At 35.9% G+C, this 24,320-nt stretch overlaps 1 protein-coding gene across 2 annotated transcripts in view; it reads left to right on the top strand.

Moving 5' to 3' along the window:
• LOC143246699 (exostosin-1-like) overlaps positions 1–24,320 on the top strand; it is a 117,090-nt gene that overhangs the window by 19,229 nt on the left and 73,541 nt on the right. The window lies entirely within an intron of this gene.

The following is a 24,320-nucleotide window of genomic DNA, read 5'->3' on the forward strand; positions in this document are numbered from 1 at the left end:
CATTCTACCCTCAACATGTTACTGAGTAGAGTGTTTCACATACATTATATTCTCAACATGTTACTGAGTTGAGTGTTTCACACACATTCTACCCTCAACATGTTACTGAGTTGAGTGTTTCACATACATTCTACCCTCAACATGTTACTGAGTTGAGTGTTTCACATACATTCTACCCTCAACATGTTACTGAGTTGAGTGTTTCACACACATTCTACCCTCAATATGTTACTGAGTAGAGTGTTTCACACACATTCTACCCTCAACATGTTACTGAATAGAGTGTTTCACATACATTATATTCTCAACATGTTACTGAGTTGAGTGTTTCACACACATTCTACCCTCAACATGTTACTGAGTTGAGTGTTTCACACACATTCTACCCTCAACATGTTACTGAGGAGAGTGTTTCACACACATTCTACCCTCAACATGTTACTGAGTAGAGTGTTTCACACACATTCTACCCTCAACATGTTACTGAGTTGAGTGTTTCACATACATTCTACCCTCAACATGTTACTGTGTTGAGTGTTTCACACACATTCTACCCTCAACATGTTACTGAGTAGAGTGTTTCACACACATTCTACCCTGAACATGTTACTGAGTAGAGTGTTTCACATACATTATATTCTCAACATGTTACTGAGTTGAGTGTTTCACACACATTCTACCCTCAACATGTTACTGAGTTGAGTTTTCACATACATTCTACCCTCAACATGTTACTGAGTTGAGTGTTTCACATACATTCTACCCTCAACATGTTACTGAGTTGAGTGTTTCACACACATTCTACCCTCAACATGTTACTGAGTAGAGTGTTTCACACACATTCTACCCTCAACATGTTACTGAGTATAGTGTTTCACATACATTCTACCCTCAACATGTTACTGAGTTGAGTGTTTCACACACATTCTACCCTCAACATGTTTTTGAGTAGAGTGTTTCACACACATTCTACCCTCAACATGTTACTGAGTAGAGTGTTTCACATACATTATATTCTCAACATGTTACTGAGTTGAGTGTTTCACACACATTCTACCCTCAACATGTTACTGAGTTGAGTGTTTCACATACATTCTACCCTCAACATGTTACTGAGTTGAGTGTTTTACATACATTCTACCCTCAACATGTTACTGAGTTGAGTGTTTCACACACATTCTACCCTCAACATGTTACTGAGTAGAGTGTTTCACACACATTCTACCCTCAACATGTTACTTAGTAGAGTGTTTCACATACATTATATTCTCAACATGTTACTGAGTTGAGTGTTTCACACACATTCTACCCTCAACATGTTACTGAGTTGAGTGTTTCACATACATTCTACCCTCAACATGTTACTGAGTTGAGTGTTTCACATACATTCTACCCTCAACATGTTACTGAGTTGAGTGTTTCACACACATTCTACCCTCAACATGTTACTGAGTAGAGTGTTTCACACACATTCTACCCTCAACATGTTACTGAGTTGAGTGTTTCACATACATTGTACCCTCAACATGTTACTGAGTTGAGTGATTCACACACATTCTACCCCCAACATGTTACTGAGTTGAGTGTTTCACACACATTCTACCCCCAACATGTTACTGAGTTGAGTGTTTCACACACATTCTACCCTCAACATGTTACTGAGTTGAGTGTTTCACACATATTCTACCCTCAACATGTTACTGAGTAGAGTGTTTCACACACATTCTACCCTCAACATGTTACTGAGTTGAGTGTTTCACATACATTCTCCCTCAACATGTTACTGAGTTGAGTGTTTCACACACATTCTACCCTCAACATGTTACTGAGTTGAGTGTTTCACACACATTCTACCCTCAACATGTTACTGAGTAGAGTGTTTCACATACATTATATTATCAACATGTTACTGAGTTGAGTGTTTCACACACATTCTACCCTCAACATGTTACTGAGTTGAGTGTTTCACATACATTCTACTCTCAACATGTTACTGAGTTGAGTGTTTCACATACATTCTACCCTCAACATGTTACTGAGTTGAGTGTTTCACACACATTCTACCCTCAACATGTTACTGAGTAGAGTATTTCACACACATTCTACCCTCAACATGTTACTGAGTAGAGTGTTTCACATACATTATATTCTCAACATGTTACTGAGTTGAGTGTTTCACACACATTCTACCCTCAACATGTTACTGAGTTGAGTGTTTCACACACATTCTACCCTCAACATGTTACTGAGTAGAGTGTTTCACACACATTCTACCCTCAACATGTTACTGAGTAGAGTGTTTCACACACATTCTACCCTCAACATGTTACTGAGTTGAGTGTTTCACATACATTCTACCCTCAACATGTTACTGTGTTGAGTGTTTCACACACATTCTACCCTCAACATGTTACTGAGTAGAGTGTTTCACACACATTCTACCCTCAACATGTTACTGAGTAGAGTGTTTCACATACATTATATTCTCAACATGTTACTGAGTTGAGTGTTTCACACACATTCTACCCTCAACATGTTACTGAGTTGAGTTTTTCACATACATTCTACCCTCAACATGTTACTGAGTTGAGTGTTTCACATACATTCTACCCTCAACATGTTACTGAGTTGAGTGTTTCACACACATTCTACCCTCAACATGTTACTGAGTAGAGTGTTTCACACACATTCTACCCTCAACATGTTACTGAGTAGAGTGTTTCACATACATTATATTCTCAACATGTTACTGAGTTGAGTGTTTCACACACATTCTACCCTCAACATGTTACTGAGTTGAGTGTTTCACATACATTCTACCCTCAACATGTTACTGAGTTGAGTGTTTCACATACATTCTACCCTCAACATGTCACTGAGTTGAGTGTTTCACACACATTCTACCCTCAACATGTTACTGAGTTGAGTGTTTCACATACATTCTACCCTCAACATGTTACTGAGTTGAGTGTTTCACACACATTCTACCCTCAACATGTTACTGAGTAGAGTGTTTCACACACATTCTACCCTCAACATGTTACTGAGTTGAGTGTTTCACACACATTCTACCCTCAACATGTTACTGAGTTGAGTGTTTCACACATTCTACCCTCAACATGTTACTGAGTAGAGTGTTTCACACACATTCTACCCTCAACATGTTACTGAGTAGAGTGTTTCACACACATTCTACCCTCAACATGTTACTGAGTTGAGTGTTTCACATATATTCTCCCCTCAACATGTTACTGAGTTGAGTGTTTCACACACATTCTACCCTCAACATGTTACTGAGTTGAGTGTTTCACATACATTCTACCCTCAACATGTTACTGAGTTGAGTGTTTCACATACATTCTACCCTCAACATGTTACTGAGTTGAGTGTTTCACACACATTCTACCCTCAACATGTTACTGAGTAGAGTGTTTCACACACATTCTACCCTCAACATGTTACTGAGTAGAGTGTTTCACATACATTATATTCTCAACATGTTACTGAGTTGAGTGTTTCACACACATTCTACCCTCAACATGTTACTGAGTTGAGTGTTTCACACACATTCTACCCTCAACATGTTACTGAGTAGAGTGTTTCACACACATTCTACCCTCAACATGTTACTGAGTAGAGTGTTTCACACACATTCTACCCTCAACATGTTACTGAGTTGAGTGTTTCACATACATTCTACCCTCAACATGTTACTGAGTTGAGTGTTTCACACACATTCTACCCTCAACATGTTACTGAGAAGAGTGTTTCACACACATTCTACCCTCAACATGTTACTGAGTAGAGTGTTTCACACACATTCTACCCTCAACAAGTTACTGAGTAGAGTGTTTCACATACATTATATTCTCAACATGTTACTGAGTTGAGTGTTTCACACACATTCTACCCTCAACATGTTACTGAGTTGAGTGTTTCACATACATTCTACCCTCAACATGGTACTGAGTTGAGTGTTTCACATACATTCTACCCTCAACATGTTACTGAGTTGAGTGTTTCACATACATTATATTCTCAACATGTTACTGAGTTGAGTGTTTCACACACATTCTACCCTCAACATGTTACTGAGTAGAGTGTTTCACACACATTCTACCCTCAACATGTTACTGAGTAGAGTGTTTCACACACATTCTACCCTCAACATGTTACTGAGTAGAGTGTTTCACATATATTATATTCTCAACATGTTACTGAGTTGAGTGTTTCACACACATTCTACCCTCAACATGTTACTGAGTTGAGTGTTTCACATACATTCTACCCTCAACATGTTACTGAGTTGAGTGTTTCACACACATTCTACCCTCAACATGTTACTGAGTTGAGTGTTTCACACACATTCTACCCTCAACATGTTACTGAGTAGAGTGTTTCACACACATTCTACCCTCAACATGTTACTGAGTTGAGTGTTTCACATACATTCTACCCTCAACATGTTACTGAGTTGAGTGTTTCACACACATTCTACCCTCAACATGTTACTGAGTTGAGTGTTTCACACATTCTACCCTCAACATGTTACTGAGTAGAGTGTTTCACACACATTCTACCCTCAACATGTTACTGAGTTGAGTGTTTCACACACATTCTACCCTCAACATGTTACTGAGTAGAGTGTTTCACACACATTCTACCCTCAACATGTTACTGAGTAGAGTGTTTCACACACATTCTACCCTCAACATGTTACTGAGTTGAGTGTTTCACATACATTCTACCCTCAACATGTTACTGAGTTGAGTGTTTCACACACATTCTACCCTCAACATGTTACTGAGTTGAGTGTTTCACACACATTTTACCCTCAACATGTTACTGAGTAGAGTGTTTCACATACATTATATTCTCAACATGTTACTGAGTTGAGTGTTTCACACACATTCTACCCTCAACATGTTACTGAGTTGAGTGTTTCACATACATTCTTCCCTCAACATGTTACTGAGTTGAGTGTTTCACATACATTCTACCCTCAACATGTTACTGAGTTGAGTGTTTCACACACATTCTACCCTCAACATGTTACTGAGTAGAGTGTTTCACACACATTCTACCCTCAACATGTTACTGAGTTGAGTGTTTCACATACATTCTACCCTCAACATGTTACTGAGTTGAGTGTTTCACACACATTCTACCCTCAACATGTTACTGAGTAGAGTGTTTCACACACATTCTACCCTCAACATGTTACTGAGTTGAGTGTTTCACACACATTCTACCCTCAACATGTTACTGAGTTGAGTGTTTCACACACATTCTACCCTCAACATGTTACTGAGTAGAGTGTTTCACACACATTCTACCCTCAACATGTTACTGAGTAGAGTGTTTCACACACATTCTACCCTCAACATGTTACTGAGTTGAGTGTTTCACACACATTCTACCCTCAACATGTTACTGAGTAGAGTGTTTCACACACATTCTACCCTCAACATGTTACTGAGTTGAGTGTTTCACACACATTCTACCCTCAACATGTTACTGAGTAGAGTGTTTCACACACATTCTACCCTCAACATGTTACTGAGTAGAGTGTTTCACACACATTCTACCCTCAACATGTTACTGAGTAGAGTGTTTCACACACATTCTACCCTCAACATGTTACTGAGTAGAGTGTTTCACACACATTCTACCCTCAACATGTTACTGAGTAGAGTGTTTCACACACATTCTACCCTCAACATGTTACTGAGTTGAGTGTTTCACATACATTCTACCCTCAACATGTTACTGAGTTGAGTGTTTCACACACATTCTACCCTCAACATGTTACTGAGTAGAGTGTTTCACACACATTCTACCCTCAACAAGTTACTGAGTAGAGTGTTTCACATACATTATATTCTCAACATGTTACTGAGTTGAGTGTTTCACACACATTCTACCCTCAACATGTTACTGAGTTGAGTGTTTCACATACATTCTACCCTCAACATGGTACTGAGTTGAGTGTTTCACATACATTCTAAACTCAACATGTTACTGAGTTGAGTGTTTCACACACATTCTACCCTCAACATGTTACTGAGTTGAGTGTTTCACACATTCTACCCTCAACATGTTACTGAGTTGAGTGTTTCACACACATTCTACCCTCAACATGTTACTGAGTAGAGTGTTTCACACACATTCTACCCTCAACATGTTACTGAGTAGAGTGTTTCACATATATTATATTCTCAACATGTTACTGAGTTGAGTGTTTCACACACATTCTACCCTCAACATGTTACTGAGTTGAGTGTTTCACATACATTCTACCCTCAACATGTTACTGAGTTGAGTGTTTCACATACATTCTACCCTCAACATGTTACTGAGTTGAGTGTTTCACACACATTCTACCCTCAACATGTTACTGAGTAGAGTGTTTCACACACATTCTACCCTCAACATGTTACTGAGTTGAGTGTTTCACATACATTCTACCCTCAACATGTTACTGAGTTGAGTGTTTCACACACATTCTACCCTCAACATGTTACTGAGTTGAGTGTTTCACACACATTCTACCCTCAACATGTTACTGAGTAGAGTGTTTCACACACATTCTACCCTCAACATGTTACTGAGTTGAGTGTTTCACACACATTCTACCCTCAACATGTTACTGAGTTGAGTGTTTCACACACATTCTACCCTCAACATGTTACTGAGTAGAGTGTTTCACACACATTCTACCCTCAACATGTTACTGAGTAGAGTGTTTCACACACATTCTACCCTCAACATGTTACTGAGTTGAGTGTTTCACATACATTCTACCCTCAACATGTTACTGAGTTGAGTGTTTCACACACATTCTACCCTCAACATGTTACTGAGTTGAGTGTTTCACACACATTCTACCCTCAACATGTTACTGAGTATAGTGTTTCACATACATTATATTCTCAACATGTTACTGAGTTGAGTGTTTCACACACATTCTACCCTCAACATGTTACTGAGTTGAGTGTTTCACATACATTCTACCCTCAACATGTTACCTAGTTGAGTGTTTCACATACATTCTACCCTCAACATGTTACTGAGTTGAGTGTTTCACACACATTCTACCCTCAACATGTTACTGAGTAGAGTGTTTCACACACATTCTACCCTCAACATGTTACTGAGTAGAGTGTTTCACATACATTATATTCTCAACATGTTACTGAGTTGAGTGTTTCACACACATTCTATTCTCAACATGTTACTGAGTTGAGTGTTTCACATACATTCTACCCTCAACATGTTACTGAGTTGAGTGTTTCACACACATTCTACCCTCAACATGTTACTGAGTAGAGTGTTTCACACACATTCTACCCTCAACATGTTACTGAGTTGAGTGTTTCACATACATTCTACCCTCAACATGTTACTGAGTTGAGTGTTTCACACACATTCTACCCTCAACATGTTACTGAGTTGAGTGTTTCACACACATTCTACCCTCAACATGTTACTGAGTAGAGTGTTTCACACACATTCTACCCTCAACATGTTACTGAGTTGAGTGTTTCACACACATTCTACCCTCAACATGTTACTGAGTTGAGTGTTTCACACACATTCTACCCTCAACATGTTACTGAGTTGAGTGTTTCAGCACGTTCTGTATCTAACTTTAGATCTTTCTTTTCAACTGTTTAAACAGTTTTTGTATGTATATTCTGTTTCTCTGCTTTCGTTTGATTCAGGTATACTCAACCTACTGATTTCCTTTATGTAACGTGAAATTCGTGACTCATATCTACGTCATCAGTGATCTTTGTGAGAACCCTGAGTTGCGTGAGTGTGATAGCAGGGGGCTAACTGTCAGTCTACCGATATCTTTGCTTTCTCCCTATTCATTTAGGTTGTGAGAGCATTTAATGGACTGACACGCTAGGGCTCATTGTACATTCTTATAATATATACACACAGTCTGGTAGGAGCAAACAGATGCGATGAAAACTAGTCGCTTGAAAGGAACGACTTAAAGAGCAACAATAAGAGAAAACAATTGTTCTTCCATCATGGCTGTTTCTCCATTTTCTAAATGGTGTCTTTACACTTTCTTCATTAAGAAGAGGTGATTAGGATCAGGTCGAGCCGTTGGCCGTAACGTCTTTTCACTTCAAGCCGTGATTAGTCGCCATATCATTAAACAAGAACTGTGTTAAGATACTACAGTGAGGTCTTGGTGGTTGTCATTAGGCCGTCTTCTGTTGTGCTTGTTGAAGCTATGTAAAAATAAGGGCAGAATCTCTGATGTACCCAAGGGAGGCTAGGCTGGCTATATGGAGCTTTTGTGTGCATCTATGGTGCACTTAATAATCGTATATTTGAATCTGTGTCGTTAATGTTTATCTTTCTATTTTCTCTGTACATTCAACTCAGTGTCTAGTGATGTTTTCCATCCAGCGCTGTCTGTCATGTTTTTGTTTTTCGCTCTCTCTATATATACATATAGTTACAGGAATTATGCTAAAACATCATACGTTTTAAATACGTAGCAGGATTTAATAATGTTTTTTTTTATAAATATTACAGATAAGATAAATAAATCAGTAATGTAAATAATATGATGGATGAATATATTTTTATTTCTTTTTAAAAAAACTGGTTGTTTGGTGTCAAGCTGTAAAAACTGGTTTGTGTTTTAATAAAAGTATCAAACTTGCGCACACACACACATCACATCCGATGTCTTTCATTGTCCAAGAATCTTTCTCATTACTTATCTTTAAGTATGAATTATCAGTTTGCATTTCCTTGTTTGTTGACGTAAATAATGTTCCGTTGAACAAAAAATGTTACACGTGATGTTATGAAAATGGCTTTCTAGCGTTGTTTATCAATACGATTACCTTTATCAAAGACCAAGCATGGCCGGCCGTGAGAAAACAACTCGTTTATAATCTGTATAAAAGGCCATGTCGCTAAGAACTGTTCAAAAATAAGGAAGAAAGGTAAAGAGCTGACGTGGTCTTTCCACTGAGTCATATTTAGAACTTCCGCCTAAAGAAAAGAAATCGCTCAAATCTCTTACTACAAAAAAAACAAGCTCTTTCAGGGATCAGGGCCCTCCAGTCAGAGTGTCTGAAGTTGATGATGGCTGTTAATCACTTTGATGACTCCTCTGTTCTATCTTCAGGTTGTGTAATAGATATAGTAGACCAGACACTGTCAAATGTGTTAATTGTAAACAGGTTCAAAACACTAGTTGAAGGCTAGTGAATATAAACGTGACGGTTGTGTTAGTATTTTCTAATGAAAAACTTGAAAGAAAAGAGGAAAGAACAGAACACGTATACTACAAATTTATCTGATTTTGTTCACGTACGTATGCGTTACACGTTGGCCTGATTGACGTAGCATTAACATTATTTTAAAGTTATTTAAAGCTAGAATACCTCTAGTCTAATGGTTAATATTGTATAATTATTTGTTTAAATGTTATATAATGGTCATTCTTGCTGAGTTTGCTCACAATTGAATATATTAGTTTGTTTTATAGTCAGCTAAACGAGTTATGCGATTCAGCTACGTAGTTAGGTTTAATGAATTATTACACTATCAATTTTACATAAACTCAATTGACTGAGTGTAGCTATGGAAACCGCCTAACGGAGTTGCGTACAGTAGAATGCAATTATAATGAAGATAAACTTATGACAGGTGTTGATAAACAATCTGTTTTAATTTCGAGAGAAAGTGGCCTCTAATGAGTAGTTTTATTTATCAAAATATCAAGTTGTTTTATTTCAAATATTTGGTTCAACCACCAATACGGAAAAAAGAATAAATCTGTTCTCTTGTTTAGTATATAAAAGTGTCTGAATATGTCACGTGCTCCGTAACCTGTTCTTCACGTTTCTCTCCCCGAGTCTGTATAATGGGCTTAGAATGACATTTTTTTTCTTTCCCTTACATGTTAGAGTTCGTGAAAAGTTCCTTTTTTGGGGGAGGAGGTCGGATTGCGGTTTCTTTCAGATTTTTTAGTGTTTTTTGTCGTTTTTAAATGGTTAAACGAACAATAGTGTTAGAAAAGCCTGTGGGTACATTCACCATATTCTCGAATAGCCAGCCAGTCAGTCGGGCTTTCTAAAAAACAAGGGTAGCGTCAGTGATTCTCTGGTTATCACCACAGTGTATTGTCCTTAAGAGTTTCTGAAATTCTGGTATTGCAAAAAAAAAAAAAAAAGAAACGTGGGAAGGGCAATGTGAAGGGAAGCTGTGGTTGATTGTGGGAAGATGAAGGAAGCGTGGGAAGGGCAATATGAAGGAAGCTTTGGTTGGTGAAGCAATATGTGGTTGATTGTGGGAAGGGCAATATGAAGGGAAGCTGTGGTTGATTGTGGGAAGGGCAATATGAAGGGAAGCTGTGGTTGATTGTGGGAAGGGCAATATGAAGGGAAGCTGTGGTTGATTGTGGGAAGGGCAATATGAAGGGAAGCTGTGGTTGATTGTGGGAAGGGCAATATGAAGGGAAGCTGTGGTTGATTGTGGGAAGGGCAATATGAAGGGAAGCTGTGGTTGATTGTGGGAAGGGCAATATGAAGGGAAGCTTTGGTTGATTGACTGTAAACCTTTGGAAAACTGGGTAACAATAGGAAGAATTTCTAAACTATGTAGGATAATACGAAAGGTTTACAAGTAGACTGGGCACTAAGGTATAAGTAGAGACAGTAAACCTTGTACATCTTTTTATTTGATGTAAAAAGGAATCTAATGACTTCCTGCTAAGTATTCATTATGCATTTTCTTTGTTATTGATTCGAACTTTGGATCTGGAGGTTCCTGGTTCGCGACCCATTACCACAGAAATTTGTTTGATATTTTATACTTTCGATTTGAGCTATTTTCGTTTAAAAATCACAGTAGATTCACAAAACGCCATCTGTGTTGTTTACTACAGTAAAATTATTTATTTTCTTCTAATTATTGTTAATTATTAAGCGTAAGCTGCTTTATAGATTATTTAACCATGAATTTGTGCAACACACCCATAAACTTTAAATTTAAGTTTGTTTGTTTTTTGTTTCTTTGCGGAAAAGGGTTGTGAACCGGGAATCCCTGGGTTTATAGTCCGAAAACGCTAATCACATATGGTCAAAGAGGGAAACGTTATGTTAGCTTCCGCTTCAATCTAGATTTCATTTTCGTAAAGGGAAGCTAAAATTTTCTGAATGGGTTTTACAAAGAATCTCAGATTTCTTAGAAGTTAAGTATAGTAAGTTCAGGTCACACACTTACCATTCTGTGTGGGTAACTTTCCTTGCTAAGCAGTAGTCACCCGCTGGTACAGCGGTAAGTCTACAGATTTATAACGCTAAAATCAGAGGCTCGATTCCCCACGGTGAACTCAGCAGATAACCCAATGTGGCTTTGCTATAAGAGAAACACACACACTTACGCTGCACTGTGGTAGTTAACTTACTTCGTATAATATAGTAAAACAAGCAATAGTTCGATGCCAAACCTACTTGCTAGGAAAGCTACAGGACTTTGATAAGCTATTACAGAAAGTAAATAGCTATATCCCATTTTCATAACGTGCACTATATATGTTGTTTTATTTTGTGGTCTATTAATTTATTTATCATGAGGCGTCTACCTGTAAATTCGATACTGTAGTTAATAATGTACCACTGCTGGCCTGAGTAAAATAAATAAGTGTAGCTAGCATAGTGTAACAGAAAGTTAATGTAGGGATACTTAACACGTATCCTTCAAAAACAATGTAAACAAGACAGGAAAGATGGAATTTATCCCCACATAATAGTTAGGCTTACAGTGTAGTAGACAAAAACTGATTCAACTCAGTTGTTATTGAACAGTTGTATTCCTGGAAAGTTGATATTAGCCATCTCTATGTTTACTTCCTTTTTTGGAAAGTTTTCCTTACTTGTTTGATTGTTCTTTTGTTTTAGAAAAGTATTTCAATAGATTTAGGAGTGTCGCGTTTACAACCAGGTTCTAAGTACAGTGAGGTTCTAATTGTAATATCCATTGTTTATTGGCTGGTAACTAGCGTATCATTCTGTATTTTAGCTTTTTAAATAACACCACATTTATGTAAAGAAGCTAACTTCAAGGGTGTAATGGTAGCATCCTTTAAACCAGAATTATGATTTTTAATTACTACTAGTTATTACTAATACCTATAAAAACGGATACTCCATTTGAAACTGTGTCACCTCAGTGAAGTCGACTGACACCATTGTTCTGGTTTTTGAGTTATCGTGTAATAAGAAACAGAAGTACAAGAAATACAAACTTATTACTATGATATTTACAAACATTACCAGAATGGATATTGTTATAAAAGGAAACACTGTACATTATTGTAAAGTTCTGATGACCTATTGAGGAGATATTTAAAAATAATATTCGGATTATCAACCATAGCCATCCCTACATAAACAGTGCTGCTACCTGCCTGATAAATTTACAACACAATTTTTGTATGCAGCAGGTCAGTTAGCATGGCAGCTGTGGCTGATATACAGATAGCAGTTGCTGGTGTCATATCTAGAAGTGGTATTAATATCAAAATGGTCAGAAGTATTCAATAATTATTGTTGCCAACCTGGGTGGCGCTTTATACATGCAGAGGATCGAAATGGCCAAGACATCCATTGTTGAGGTGTTATATAACAATTCATATGTAAAAAACTTAGGAAAACTGAATCAACTATCGCTTTCATATTGTGCACATTTTCAGCAGCAGAGAAGTTCTAACCTTGGACCTTAAACGAAACAAGATGATAATCAATACACTTAATGCACATTACAATAAAAGATTTGGGTTTATTGAATTTCTTGCCAAGCTCTTTGAAGACTATCTGCGCTAGCAGTCCATAATTTAATACTCATGGACTAGCGAGAAGGTAGCTAGCTAGCCAACACCTCCTATCACCAACTTTTGTCATATCAGATAGTGCGTTATTTATTTAAATGGCCCCAAAGTGCAGAGAATGATTTTATACTTTAGGAGTAATATTGTGATAATTATTTTATTATAAGGCACGAACTTCAGTTCACAATCAAACATTGCTCCAAGCTCTCAGAAAAAAGTGGTATCTGGTTGACAGTAAGAACTGGTGTAATAAACTTTGTTGTTGAATTGTGTGGAACTAAGAAAGAATTAACCTGTTGAAAGGATAAACAACAACACAATAATATTTAAACACACTTTTGTAACAACAACACAATAATATTTAAACACATTCTTTGTGACAAGAACATTAATATTTGAACACATTTTTGTGATTAGAACTCTAATATTTCAAGACATTTTTTGTGACAAGAACACAATAATATATGAACACATTTTTTAACAACAACACAATAATATTTAAACACATTTTTTGTAATAACAACATATTAATATTTGAACACATTTTTGTGACAAGAACACAATAATATGTGAACACATTTTTGTGAGAATTACACAAAATATTTGAACACATTTGTGTGACACTGCATTTCCTGATGGATTACATATTTCTCTGATACCTAATAATATAGAATAAATATTTCTGTGATACATGATAGATTACGTATTTCAGTAATATCTCTGAGTCTTTAAAAATCTATGTGATAAGCCTGTACCATGAAAAATACATTTTAGAAATCAAACCTAACTTTTGTGAGATGTGTTATATTGTTGAGAGAAGCATAATTTACAATATTTATGTTTATATGGTAACTTGTGTGGCCTAGAAAGTCATATCCTACTTATAAACATTTCTATACTAAGAAATGTCTACATAGACAACTTTATACAACATGTCACATAGCCTAGTAAGTCATATCCTACTTATAAACATTTCTATACTAAGAAATGTCTACATAGACAACTTTATACAACATGTCACATAGCCTAGTAAGTCATATCCTACTTACAAACATTTCTATACTAAGAAATGTCTACATAGACAACTTTGTACAACATGTCACATAGCCTAGTAAGTCATATCCTACTTATAAACATTTCTATACTAAGAAATGTCTACATAGACAACTTTATACAACATGTCACATAGCCTAGTAAGTCATATCCTACTTACAAACATTTCTATACTAAGAAATGTCTACATAGACAACTTTATACAACATGTCACATAGCCTAGTAAGTCATATCCTACTTACAAACATTTCTATACTAAGAAATGTCTACATAGACAACTTTATACAACATGTCACATAGCCTAGTAAGTCATATCCTACTTATAAACATTACTATACTAAGAAATGTCTACATAGACAACTTTATACAACATGTCACATAGCCTAGTAAGTCATATCCTACTTACAAACATTTCTATACTAAGAAATGTCTACATAGACAACTTTGTACAACATGTCACATAGCCTAGTAAGTCATATCCTACTTATAAACATTTCTATACTAAGAAATGTCTACATAGACAACTTTATACAACATGTCACATAGCCTAGTAAGTCATATCCTACTTACAAACATTTCTATACTAAGAAATGTCTACATAGACAACTTTATACAACATGTCACATAGCCTAGTAAGTCATATCCTACTTATAAACATTTCTATACTAAGAAATGTCTACATAGACAACTTTGTACAACATGTCACATAGCCTAGTAAGTCATATCCTACTTATAAACATTTCTATACTAAGAAATGTCTACATAGACAACTTTGTACAACATGTCACATAGCCTAGTAAGTCATATCCTACTTATAAACATTTCTATACTAAGAAATGTCTACATAGACAACTTTATACAACATGTCACATAGCCTAGTAAGTCATATCCTACTTATAAACATTTCTATACTAAGAAATGTCTACATAGACAACTTTGTACAACATGTCACATAGCCTAGTAAGTCATATCCTACTTATAAACATTTCTATACTAAGAAATGTCTACATAGACAACTTTGTACAACATGTCACATAGCCTAGTAAGTCATATCCTACTTATAAACATTTCTATACTAAGAAATGTCTACATAGACAACTTTATACAACATGTCACATAGCCTAGTAAGTCATATCCTACTTATAAACATTTCTATACTAAGAAATGTCTACATAGACAACTTTATACAACGTGTCACATAGCCTAGTAAGTCATATCCTACTTATAAACATTTCTATACTAAGAAATGTCTACATAGACAACTTTGTACAACATGTCACATAGCCTAGTAAGTCATATCCTACTTATAAACATTTCTATACTAAGAAATGTCTACATAGACAACTTTATACAACATGTCACATAGCCTAGTAAGTCATATCCTACTTATAAACATTTCTATACTAAGAAATGTCTACATAGACAACTTTATACAACATGTCACATAGCCTAGTAAGTCATATCCTACTTATAAACATTTCTATACTAAGAAATGTCTACATAGACAACTTTGTACAACATGTCACATAGCCTAGTAAGTCATATCCTACTTATAAACATTTCTATACTAAGAAATGTCTACATAGACAACTTTGTACAACATGTCACATAGCCTAGTAAGTCATATCCTACTTATAAACATTTCTATACTAAGAAATGTCTACATAGACAACTTTATACAACATGTCACATAGCCTAGTAAGTCATATCCTACTTATAAACATTTCTATACTAAGAAATGTCTACATAGACAACTTTATACAACATGTCACATAGCCTAGTAAGTCATATCCTACTTATAAACATTTCTATACTAAGAAATGTCTACATAGACAACTTTATACAACATGTCACATAGCCTAGTAAGTCATATCCTACTTATAAACATTTCTATACTAAGAAATGTCTACATAGACAACTTTGTACAACATGTCACATAGCCTAGTAAGTCATATCCTACTTATAAACATTTCTATACTAAGAAATGTCTACATAGACAACTTTGTACAACATGTCACATAGCCTAGTAAGTCATATCCTACTTATAAACATTTCTATACTAAGAAATGTCTACATAGACAACTTTATACAACATGTCACATAGCCTAGTAAGTCATATCCTACTTATAAACATTTCTATACTAAGAAATGTCTACATAGACAACTTTATACAACATGTCACATAGCCTAGTAAGTCATATCCTACTTATAAACATTTCTATACTAAGAAATGTCTACATAGACAACTTTATACAACATGTCACATAGCCTAGTAAAGTCATATCCTACTTATAAACATTTCTATACTAAGAAATGTCTACATAGACAACTTTATACAACATGTCACATAGCCTAGTAAGTCATATCCTACTTATAAACATTTCTATACTAAGAAATGTCTACATAGACAACTTTATACAACATGTCACATAGCCTAGTAAGTCATATCCTACTTACAAACATTTCTATACTAAGAAATGTCTACATAGACAACTTTATACAACATGTCACATAGCCTAGTAAGTCATATCCTACTTACAAACATTTCTATACTAAGAAATGTCTACATAGACAACTTTATACAACATGTCACATAGCCTAGTAAGTCATATCCTACTTACAAACATTTCTATACTAAGAAATGTCTACATAGACAACTTTGTACAACATGTCACATAGCCTAGTAAGTCATATCCTACTTATAAACATTTCTATACTAAGAAATGTCTACATAGACAACTTTATACAACATGTCACATAGCCTAGTAAGTCATATCCTACTTATAAACATTTCTATACTAAGAAATGTCTACATAGACAACTTTGTACAACATGTCACATAGCCTAGTAAGTCATATCCTACTTACAAACATTTCTATACTAAGAAATGTCTACATAGACAACTTTATACAACATGTCACATAGCCTAGTAAGTCATATCCTACTTACAAACATTTCTATACTAAGAAATGTCTACATAGACAACTTTATACAACATGTCACATAGCCTAGTAAGTCATATCCTACTTATAAACATTTCTATACTAAGAAATGTCTACATAGACAACTTTATACAACATGTCACATAGCCTAGTAAGTCATATCCTACTTATAAACATTTCTATACTAAGAAATGTCTACATAGACAACTTTATACAACATGTCACATAGCCTAGTAAGTCATATCCTACTTATAAACATTTCTGTACTAAGAAATGTCTACATAGACAACTTTATACAACATGTCACATAGCCTAGTAAGTCATATCCTACTTACAAACATTTCTATACTAAGAAATGTCTACATAGACAACTTTGTACAACATGTCACATAGCCTAGTAAGTCATATCCTACTTATAAACATTTCTATACTAAGAAATGTCTACATAGACAACTTTATACAACATGTCACATAGCCTAGTAAGTCATATCCTACTTATAAACATTTCTATACTAAGAAATGTCTACATAGACAACTTTGTACAACATGTCACATAGCCTAGTAAGTCATATCCTACTTATAAACATTTCTATACTAAGAAATGTCTACATAGACAACTTTGTACAACATGTCACATAGCCCAGTAAGTCATATCCTACTTACAAACATTTCTATACTAAGAAATGTCTACATAGACAACTTTGTACAACATGTCACATAGCCTAGTAAGTCATATCCTACTTACAAACATTTATATGTCACATAACCTTCTACTTTTACGAGTAGAAAAAACTAGATACGTACCAGTAAAGTACATGTGTATGTATACTTAGTTATGTACCAGTAAAGTACATGTGTATGTATACTTAGTTATGTACCAGTAAAGTACATGTATATGAATACTTAGTTATGTACCAGTAAAGTACATGTGTATGTATACTTAGTTACGTACAAGTAAAGTACATGTATATGAATACTTAGTAAAGTACATGTGTATGTATACTTAGTTATGTACCAGTAAAGTACATGTACATGAATACTTAGTTATGTACAAGTGAAGTACATGTGTATGTATACTTAGTTATGTACCAGTAAAGTACATGTGTATGTATACTTACAGCTACGTACCAGTAAAGTGTATGTGAATGTATACTTACAGCTATGCTGCCTACAGTGATAATAGATATATATAATATACTTTGTCTATTTTAATGGAATTCGAGTGATCTTGTCTGTATGGGTACCTAGCATCTTGCACATTAGTTATCAACCACGTGTTCATCACATTATTTAGAAACATATGTCTTTTTCTGCATAAAACCACATCTACAACTACGCCAACAATTAACACAACACTACTTTATCAACCACGTGTTCAGTATAGTGTTCACAACGTGTTTAATGTTATCAGCTCCTACTTATCCGTAAGCCCATAACACTTCAGTATGTGTTGCTCTTGCCAGCAGAACAGAAGAACACGTTATCTGAATCACATTACTGACTGTCGGTCAAGTAAAAAACGCTGGTGGTCACCAGTGCTGCTTATGTAAGGCATCATGGCACATGCAAGTATTTGTTTGTTAAGTATATTTAGTGTTAGCGTGTTCTCATGAAACCACGTTTTTAGAAGCCAATGAAACATTTATATTTCAAATATTTTATCCCATTGTTGGTTGACTATTCTCAGAAACATCACGTGGAAAAACTCAGTTTTTGTAGTACGTCTTATCTCGTACCTGTGGTCTTATCATCCGTGTTGTTGGAGGTGGTAGGCATTGTTTGTAGGTTAATCCGATAACAGAGGTAATCTTTATAAACCTTTATCTTTGCTTACTCGTCTTGCTACGACTAATTTAGTTTCAAGAGTTTCTCCACTCTTCCTTCCTGTGGTCTGATAAACTTTATAAATTATAAACTAGTACGATATAACTGATAATTTGCAGATAACGAACTGGAATATAACGACTTACAAGCGGTTTGAATTAGTTTTGGAGAACGTACTATATATTTCGACAGAAGACAGGCCAATGTTCAGTCGAACCGTCTATTATATTTCACCAAAAGTAAATCACTATTGTTGTAAATCGTTGTCTGCTAGTTTATTATTATATTCGAATAATGTGCTTCCTTACTCAAGTAATATCTTTCTGGTCACTAGACTAGTGCATCATTTTAACACCAGGTGACAGTTACGAACTAGTAACCTAATGTAACTACTACCTAATTACCTAATTTATATGCAAAAACGGCTCGTTTGGGCTGAGAAAACACTTTACATAGAAGAGCGAACAACGTTTCGACCTTCTTCGGTCATCGTCAGGTTCACAAAGAAAGAGGTAACTGACCGGAAGCTGACCACATGTTTGAAAGGGGTTGTGTAACTGTGTGTCGAAATGTAGAGGGCGGTATTAGATGTTTGAATATATAATTTTATTTATTATATTAATATAGGTATAAAGGCGTTCCTTTATATTGGTTTATTTTGGGTTTAAGTTGTTGTATAAGTAAGGCTTCTTTAATTTTACGTTTGTTTATGTTTGTTTATAACAGGAGGCAGTTATGTCTTTAGTATGTTTGGTTTTGTTGGAGCAGGGTTAGCTATTATCAAGTGGTACAATATTACAGAGGTGAAAATAGCTCTAATATATGCATACACAAATGTGTGTGTGTTTTCTTATAGCAAAGCCACATTTGGCTGTCTATTGTGGCCACCGAGGGGAATCTAACCTCTGATTTTAGCGTTGTAAATCCGAAGACTTACCGTTATGCCAGTGGGGCATATAAGCAGACTGAAAATAGCATTATCTACGTATTGAATGAATCAGAGCCTGAAAATAATAATAGTTACATAAACAGATGAGTGAATCAGAGCCTGATAATAATAATAGTTACATAAACAGATGAGTGAATCAGAGCCTGACAATAATAATAGTTACATAAACAGATGAGTGAATCAGAGCCTGACAATAATAATAGTTACATAAACAGATGAGTGAATCAGAGCCTGAAAATAGCACAGTATCTACATAAACAGATGAATGAATCAGAGCTTGAAAATAATAATAGTTACATAAACAGATGAGTGATTCAGAACCTGAAAATAGCACAGTATCTACATAAACAGATGAATGAATCAGAGCCTGAAAATAGCACAGTATCTACATAAACAGATGAATGAATCAGAGCCTGAAAATAATAATAGTTACATAAACAGATGAATGATTCAGAACCTGAAAATAGCACAGTATCTACATAAACAGTTGAAATAACCGGATACTGAAGATTATTACCAGGTCCATTTATCTCGTGTGTAAAAACACTGAGAAATTTGATTTGTTAAAAGTAGCTGTGGAAGCCTTGTATCAGCTAAATCTGTCTATTAAATAAGGCTTCAGCGTTTGTGCCCGAAGTGGTTTTGTACAAACACATAAATTATATCTGCATGAGATTGCCAAACACAGTTATTTACAAATACACAAAATAAAAACGGATATTTTCCAACACGCCATTTTGTTGTGTTTTATTGTGTTTCGGTTTTGTGGCTTGTACTTAACTTAGGCCTGGCATGGCCTAGCGCGTTAAGGCGTGCGCTTCGTAATCTGAGGGTCGCGGGTTCGCGCCCGAGTCGCGCCAAACATGCTCGCCCTCCCAGCCGTGGGGGCGTTTTAATGTGACGGTCAATCCCACTATTCTTGATAAAAGACTAGCCCAAGAGTTGGCGGTGGGTGGTGATGACTAGCTGCCTTCCCTCTAGTTTTACACTGCTAAATTAGGGACGGCTAGCACAGATAGCCCTCGAGTAGCTTTGTGCGAAATTCCAAAACAAACAAACAATGTACTTAACTTTATCATATTAAAACAGCGTCATCTATAGGAAAGAAAGATTTTTAATTAAGATAAATAAAAATATATGAATTAAACACTGTAGAATCAGTGGCGGGCGTCAAACTTACTTCAGGAGAGGTGTTGAGATGACACCGTTCAAAATAGTACTGTAATTTAATGGTATTTTGTATGTTTAAATATAACATTACAACCTCGGGAATATAAAGTACATTTTTTAACCTTTTTGTTTTAAATAAAATCTTAGAAAGATCTGCTTATAAAGCAGAGAGCCAATCGGATCGGAATTGAATTTTGAGACCTTTTTTTCAAAAAACATGCATCGCCTTTTAGGCCATCCATGTGTACGTGTCTAGGGGTCGTGGGCGCATAATGACATATGATAAAGTGAGGCTTGAAAGAAAAGAGGTTGAAAACCCCTGCTTTACGTGACCCCAGTCAAGTTAACGTGTCAACATAACGACCCACTTTTGATGATTTAACACCTCTCCTGTTTGTCTCTTTTCCTAACTAAACTGTGAACAGAAAATACGCATGCGCAGAGGCAGAGCAGGCAGCTGTCAAATCAAAATACGATTGGCAAGTTGATATTTTTCTGTAAGTTCAAGTTGGATTTAATTATGTGTAATTGTCACAAGACAACGCGTGTGAGGCTTACTGTGCCTTGTAATATATTCGTTATTCAGTCCCGTTACGGTAAGGAAGACACTTTTAGTGTTTTATGATCATGACTTATAGTGTCACTCTCTCTGTGACAACAGGACTGGAAACGTAAAAGGCGTTATCGTAGGATAATACGTTATCGCTTGCGCTTTGATGACTTAAAGGGTTGAGGTAAAAGACATTACGATATTGCTTTATCCCGTTACCTGGGTGATCAAACCGTAAAACTGTATGTTACTATATTGTCGTTGAATTTTAATGAATGAAAACAGTTAGTTGCGTGATACCCTGAATCAGGTTACTCGTATTACAGTCAACCTGATTGAGATTTTTAGAGGAATTTATTACACTTTACGTATCAGTTTCGCTACCGCCTCTGTGTAGTGTGTTTTACAACGTTGCGGCTTGGAAAATACGTACACAACTCTTTGTTTGTTGTAAATTGAACAATTTTTAAGGATTTTGACGAGATAAAAAAAAAACAGCAACCACACGCTCGAGGCTTGAGTAATAGAGTTTTTTTGTTTGTTTGCTTTTATCACGTTTTATTACTTTGTTCGCCTATTTTCACACAAAGGAACATATTCGGAAAGTACGCTTGCGCAGTGGCGTAAATCGTAGGCCTGATGTATATACGTTTCTCGACATGGGGAACGTCTGCCTCTTGATGTGCAGCAGATGTGAACAACTGGAAGAAGGTTAGGGGAATGAAGTGAGGTTGGGCCTAATCTGGTACTGAATAAACCACACCAGCTTGTCCCTCTATCCGCACTAGCTCGTATCTCTATTTATGAATACGTTACTATGGAAACTTTTACAGTTAAATTCTGTATACAATGTTTTATACTTCTTCGTACTGTTCTTATAAACATTAGTCTATAGACTTAATGACGAATAACTGTAAGGTATTCGTTAATTAACCCAACCTCCAGACTTCAGTTAGTTCGTGTTAGACAATAACTGAAGAAATGTAAGTGGTTCTTGAACCCTAGGACGAAAGTAAACACAATAATTCGGTATTCTCAAGACGGCTGGTATTAAAACTTTTATTAAAATAAAGTACAAAACGTTTCGACCTTGTAAAGTCATCTTCAGATTACGTGACCTAAGAAGGTCGAAATATTGTTCTGTACTTTATTTCAATTAAAGTTTTAATACCAATACCAGCCGTGTTGAGAATACATTTTTACTTTAAATGGGTTTCTCGTCATCACAAACCCAGAATTCTGTTTATTAAAAAGGGAATCGATCTGTAGTAACCTATTTCGCATTCCACATGAGACCTAGAAAAGTGAAATCGATTTAACAACTGTAGCTCGCTAGGTAACCATTCGCTTCAAAACTCTGGTACCCAGAACGACTCATTGAATGATCCCTTCAAATATTGTATGGATGTATTGTTTTATTACAAATTACAGCTTTTTAAATAAGGAAGAATATTTAACAAAACAGGTATGATGTTTTGATTGTTCGTGCGATCACTCTCGAGTACCCGACTTTTAACGGTTTGTTTTGTTTTGAATTTTGTGCAAAGCAATCTGTGCTAGCCGTCCCGAACTCAGTAATGTAATACTACAGAGAGAAGGCAGCTAGTTACCACCGTCAGCTCTTAGGATGCTCTTTTTTACTAACGAGTAATAGAATTGACCGAAAAAGTTATAACCTCACTTACACACACGACTTAAAGGGCGAGCTTGTTTAATGGAATGTTGATTCGAACCCGCGACTCGCAGATTACAAGTCAAGCGCTCTAACCATGCAGTTTCGACGGTAAAAAAAATTGTATTTAAGTCAATAGTCTGACAACATACTGAAATTATAGCGTGATAGCAGTGAGTTATCCATATACATATCCATCCGCGTCAATTGACGAATAACTTTTCTTTTATTGCTAAAAAGGGAAATCACAAAGGACATAAATATGAATATATTGAATATGTTAAGCGCAATATTTACTTAAAGCGACCACGCACGTATAGTAGTCATGTGTCTGCGTGTTTGTTTATCATGGGATTGTTTGTAGAGCCGTATCCACGGTAGAACGGGAGGGGCAGTTGACGAGTTCTAGGCCTATTATTAAATAATTTATGTAGATTTGTTTATTTTTTTAATTTCGCGCAAAGCTATATGACGGCTGTCTGCGCTAGCCGTCCCTAATTTAGCAGTGTAAGACTAGAGGGAGGAGGCAAGTCATCACCACCCGCCGCCAACTCTTGAGCTACTCTTTTAAAAAACGAATAGTGGGATTGACTGAAACATTGTAACACACCCACGGCTTAAAGGGCAAGCATTTTGGTGTGACGGGGATTCGAACCTGTGACCCTCAGATCACGAGTTGACTGCTTTAAGTACCTGGCCATGCCAGATCTAGATTAATGGTAAAACGGACAAATCTAACCCATTTTTTTAAACTGATTTGAAAGATAAAACATGGGATATGTCTCAACTTTATAATTTTGGTTTAATTCGTAACGGTACTTAACACAAACTGAGGTTTGTCACACCTTTTCTGGATGTAAATAAAATGACGACCTATGGACCAAATTGTATAGGCCCGACATGACCAGGTGGTTTAGGCACTCGACTCGTTATACAAGGGTCGCGGGTTCGAATCCCCCTCGCACCAAATATTTTCGCCCTTTCAGCCGTGGGGGCGTGATAATGTGACAGTCAATCCCACTATTCGTTGGCAAAAGAGTAGCCCAAGGGTTGGCGGTGGGTGGTGAGGGCTAGCCGCCTTCCTTCCCTCTAGTCTTACGCTGATAAATTACGGACGGCTAGCGCAGATAGCCCTCGTGTAGGTTTGCGCGAAATTCAAAACAAATCAATCATTAGTGGCTTTACAGTTATTTTTAATACATCGTGTTTGTTTATTTTATGCCAAATTTGTTATCACTATATATAAAGATAAAACGTTTGTTTGTTTCTGCCCCAACTCCTTATATATC

Source organism: Tachypleus tridentatus, chromosome 3 (genome assembly GCF_004210375.1).
Source record: "Tachypleus tridentatus isolate NWPU-2018 chromosome 3, ASM421037v1, whole genome shotgun sequence".
NCBI classification, from domain to species: Eukaryota; Metazoa; Arthropoda; class Merostomata; order Xiphosura; family Limulidae; genus Tachypleus; species Tachypleus tridentatus.